The sequence below is a fragment of the Parus major genome, chromosome Z (assembly GCF_001522545.3).
Source record: "Parus major isolate Abel chromosome Z, Parus_major1.1, whole genome shotgun sequence".
Taxonomy (NCBI): Eukaryota; Metazoa; Chordata; class Aves; order Passeriformes; family Paridae; genus Parus; species Parus major.
Window position 1 is genome coordinate 69,653,381 of NC_031799.1, and position 5,658 is coordinate 69,659,038.

Here is a 5,658-nt window from a genome sequence, read left to right on the forward strand (position 1 = left end):
GTCCCAGCCATGGCACAGGCCTTGTCAAGGCATTGCTGTGTTACCAGAGCAGCACAGGGCAATGGATGGCATGAGCAGAACTGATTTTACTGGGCTTGGATATTCCCTTTTATCACTTCCACAGCTCATCTAATTCAGTGCCAGGCCAATTTTCAAGGATGGAGAATGCCTATTTTCTTTCAGTCCTAGCTACCATGAGCTCTGTACCAACTTGTGGCACTGAAAGGTTGTTTTCTGCAGGCTTAGACACACCTAAAATGTGCAGCACCTATTTTCCCTGCAGCCACATGCAGTTTTTGTTGCCACTCTACTGATTTGAACAAGACAGTGACCCAGGAACAGCTCTGAGTGTCTCTGTGGTACCTCTGGTGCCATGGCAGGGAGTGGGAGCCAGGAAGTTCAGATGTTGGTCTCAAAAGGGGACCACACTCAGACAAAGGAGCTGACTTAAAATATGAGTGTGAAATGGTGTGTGGTGTACCAGGGAGAGTCATGCAGGGTAGCAATATCAAGAGTATGAAACCTAGGGATATGGAAACAGGAAATGGGAGAGAAAAAGAATGTGGAATTCAACAGTGGTAGCTACTTTGGAGAGCAAAAGGTGTCTAACTGATTAGCTTAAGTATGGTTCTCTGTCACTTCTTCTGAATTTTTTTTTACACATAAAATAACCTTTGTAAGAACATAAGGAATACCAGGATCATGTACAGGTGTTTCCAACAAACCCACAAAATTAATCTGCACGGGGCAGGAGATTTACATCCTCTGGAAGAGGCTGTGGTTCAACACCAGTCAGAAACACTTTCCCCCAGGTGCTACAGGGCTCCTGTGGGGGCAGCCTGTCCTGCATCCATCTCCTTCCCAGCTAACTGTGCTTACAGCAACCAGGTTTCAACCCAGGCAAACAGCAAAACTTCCAAATCGAAGTGCTCTGACTGACAAAGGAGCTGCTCCATGCCACATTTATTTTTTTCTTATTTTTGCTTCACCTCAGAAATACCCAAAGCTTGAACTCCAGGCTGCAGAGAGCAGCAAGGAGAGAGCTAGCACAGACACTCTGCTACCTGGTACAGGATGTGTCCTTAAAGGATTCAGACTCCAAGTTTTTCTGTCACATCGATGATGTGAAGCTAGAGTTGAGGACAAAGAGATTTCATCCCACCTATCCTGATTTATGATGTACTAAGTGATGACTGTGGGTTTTACACCAATCTCACTAAACTCTTTTCCTCCCTCCTTGCAGTTCCACTGGAGACAGCTTTACTGAGCTTTAAATTATAAAGACACTATTTTTAAAGATTCAAACCTTCATTCAACACCACATTTAGGCTGGGCATGAAGGCAGCACTACTTGAAGGGCAATTAAAATCTCAGGGTTTGGTTGTTCGATTTTTTTTTTCCCTCATCCCACAAGTTTTCTCACTTTTACTCTGATTCTCTCCCCCATCCAGCTGGTGGGGCCATGAGTGCGTGGCTATGTGATGGTTGGTTGCCAGCTGTGGCTAAAAACTAAAATATGTGTACAAAACTAGAAAGGCAGTGGATTTTAATGGGAATTCCAGGGGAGAAAAAAATCAGTTGCTCAAGTCTCAGAACACATTTTGCTTTGCTCCCTTTCTAATTGGAAGACTACTAAGAAAATCCATGAAGACTCAAGACTCTACTATACTAAGTACACTACGTATTACGTAGATAACACACAGTTCTTACCACAAAGCTGTGCTTGTGTGCAGATTTTAATTTAAAATAGGTGCAGAGCCTACTGTAGAAACAATAAAGCAGATTTGATAGTCACAGCTTTCTCTGCATGCACATAAATAAAAGCTTACTGTGTCTCCTTCAGTGCAATGACTGCTTCAGAGTACTGAGGGAAAGCCTGTTTTCCTTTGCCCACAGCCCTCTGTTCCTGCTGTGCAGCAGAGCCCTCTGAGACAGGCAGAAGCTGTTAGTGGGGAGCAGGGAACTTCACAAATCTTGTTTTCTTGACTTGTGTAGAAACACTGCGTTAATTACATCCAAAGACATCGAGCAGGCCGGCTTCTGAGGCTTTGTTGTTCATCAAGGTAATGAAGTGATAAACAAGCATTGTCATGATCTCTTAGCCCACCCACAGTGACTCCTTGCTGTGCATCTCAGCCATTTTCAGGTATTTTGAAGGGAGGAAAAGCTGGGGAGGTTTTTATTGTTCTCAGATTGTTTCATGGCCTGTACACAGAGGCTTCGCTGCCGCTCCACCGATCTCCCTCTGGCTGACTGGCTGTGCTGGTGGCTCCTGGCCTTCTCAAAACAGGGACGAAATAGGGAAAAAGAAGAAAGGAATGATGTGTCAGGAAAAGCCTGTGCCGAGGAACAGCCTGCTGAGGCAGTTTGTCTTTGACTCATTCCTCGCTTTGTCCACTTACAGACCCCCCAAAAACACAGGAGGGCTCCAGGTCGATGGTTGTGGGCTTGGTTTAACCACCCCCAAAAAGGCCTTTCCAAAGTCACAGTGACCTGGAGCTGCACAAGGAGAGGGGTTAGTTGCTGCCACAGCCACACTGAGTTGCAAATAAGCAGCTCTAATGCCTGTAGCCGTCACCACAGGGTCCAGCCTTTCTCAGAGCCAGCACAAAGAAAATGTACTGTGTCATAAAGGCCTTCTTCCTCCCTTGTTATTTGGTTAGCTTGGTTTCTCAGACAGAGGGTTTTTTTACCATTTTTAACTACTTCCAAGCCTTCTTCCATACAAAAATGCTGCCTCCTCTTCTCACATTATATTCTACATACAGATTTATCTGGCACTGCAAATTAATATAAGTGCTGCAGTCTTGCTATTGTTTGAAGAAAACAACAGCCTTATCTTGTGCCTGGAGTAGCAAGAATAGAATGTTAATATTCTATTCCTTGTGACTTCTAAGATAGTAAGTGGAGGTGGCCAGGTGAGGTTAGGTCTTGGTTTATGCTTCAGGTATCAAATGTAAGGAAGCGCTCTGTTTGGTGGAGGAAGAAAACTGCTCTGGGGAAGAAGCCTTCCTCAAAATTTTAACCTTTGTTTCAAAGGAAAATTTGATATGGAGATGCATCTAATTCAGCACCCTGCATGAAGACAGATTAAATTTCCCTTCTACTTGTTTTACTCTCTGGTTGCCCAAGTTGGTCCATTACTATTTTAGAGGCCTGAAGTATTTCTTACTCCTCCAACTTCTTGCCATTGTTTCCTTTGGGTTTTCTGTCTGTGACATTTCTTTTTGACCTAAAATATGCTATGAGTGTTAACTTTGAAGATATTCTTTATCCCTCTAGAACCACCATATGTGCCAGGGCTTTGCACCCTCAGAGGGAAGAATTCACTTCCCAATGCCTAATCTAACCCTGCTCTGTGCCAGTGTGAAGCCATTCCCCCTTGCCCTGTCACTCTTAGTCCTTGTAAATTGTCTCTCTCCAGCCTTCTTGTTGACTACTTCAAGTATAGGGATTAGGTCTCCCCAGAGCCTTCTCCTCTCCAGGCTGAACAATCCAAATTCTGCCAGCTCTTCCTTGTCTGAGATCCTGCTGATCACCTTGGTGGCCCTCCTCTGGACTCATGTTCACAAGAGTGCTGAAGGAACCCACTAAACTGTGCAAATATTTCTCAATGGTGACACTTCCCCTGCATTCACAGTTTAGAAAGGAATTAGTGGTTGAATCTTCCCACATAATTCTTAGTTCTTAATTCTGGATTTAAGAAGTGGGCCCACAACTGCAGAAATCAATTTAACCACCCACCCAAATACACTGCAGAGGGCTTCAGTGTTACTGGTGTCCCTGGGTGTCTGACCACAGCCACTATTTCTGACCCAGCTGCTTTCCAGGCCAGGAGATGAAAAATCCCTTTGGATTTTGTTTCTAAACTCTTTGGGGAAAACCTTGATTCATGGGCTCACAGTCATGGTCAGTACCTTGCCTCTGAACAACCTGAGGCATGGCATGAGCAAATATGATTTTCTCTCCTTTGTCTTCTGACTGCTTGCAAATTGAAACTACCACTAACAGCCCAGGTTGTGGGTGTTAACTGGAAAAAATAAGTTATCAGGTACTTGGAAGATAATATGAATATTCAAACCGCAGACAAGGCCCAGCCTGGTGCCAGTGCAGTCCCAGGAGGTCCCTGGATGGAGCTGGGAGGACTGGAGCAATGCTTCTGCATCCTCTTGCCCTGGGTTTGTGCAGTGCTGCTGATGGAGAAGGCACAGCCGTGCTGGGAGGGGACTCACAGAGGCAGAGGTGGCTTTACAGAGTCATCCTTTGCCACCTTCACTGGCAGGGGGAAAAACCTCCCAATGGTGATGAATTTCCACACTGGAAGTGGGCTCCTATTGCTGTGTCCATGCCAAAATTGCTGCATTTTAATTCCAGCGCGGTGCTCAGAGCTGCCAGGAAACCACCCTGCTGCACCTCATGCCAGTGTGGCTGCATCTCTGCCAAATGCCATCATCATGAGGTTACTATTCCTTTCCAACACCACAGCTTTGGGGAAAAAAACAAAAACAAAGCAACAACAGCTTCCTAAGAGTGGATTAGTGAGCTGTGATGTAAAGCAAAGCTGCCTCAGAGGGCATCCAACCTCACACAAACATCATGGAATGATGTGCAGAGAAGGGAACGGAGCTGGGAAGGGGCTGGAGCCCCAGGAGGGGCTGAGGGAGCTGGGAAAGGGGCTCAGCCTGGAGAAAAGGAGGCTCAGGGGGCCCTTCTGGCTCTGCACAAGTCCCTGCCAGGAGGGGACAGCTGGGGGGGGTTTGGGCTCTGTTCCAAAGCCCAACTGGACCACCCAATGCAGGGACACATGGAGCAGGTGACACAGGAACATGTTCAGATGGGGCATAGATGTCTTCAGCGGCAGCCCTCCACAAAAGTCTGGAAAAAGATGAAATTATAGATGTATAATGTGTCAGAGAATCTCCTAGGCAACTTCCAAAGCTCTTGGTCACTTAAGGCATGAGCATTTCAAGTCCTGAGCACAGGTAAGTTGCATTGCACAGTAATTTCTTGCACAGCTGTCTATCATTTTCCATGTGTTTAATGGCTCTCCATGAGCACAATTTTGACAGCTTTTTCCGTGCAACAGTTATTATCTTTAAGTCTCTTCTTTCACCTCTAAGTAATTTTCTGCACTTAAGCATCATTATTCCTTTGGTTGCACAATGATGCCACTCTCTTAAAATCCACGCTATATTTGGGCATGAAGAATACACTGCTGGATGCATCTGTTCTTTTTTTATCTCCTTTCAAACCAAAAATAAGAAGTAATGACAGGAATAAACGCTCACGGACTCTCGGTATTGTTCTGTTACACAGCAGTCACCGAGACCCAGGTCGAAAGTGGTTTCTCCAACAAAAACTTGCTGGAGGAGGTTCAAAGGAATGCCGGTGGGTGAGCCGATCAGTTCCAGGCCACCCTCAGTGGAAAAGTCGATGCAGAAGTTCTGGTGTTGTGCTGATGCCAGTGGGCATCACCAAAACGAGTCTGGAGGTATTTATACGGGTTGATGAGATGCTTTCTCAGGGCGAGCACCACAGAGCTGCCGTCGCTGCCCACGGCCGGGCCGGGCCGGGACTCGAACCCGCGGCTGCGGGGCGGCGGCGGGCGCGCAGGCGCGCGCAGGCCCGGTGCGCGCGGGGCGGGGCGGCGCGGCCGCT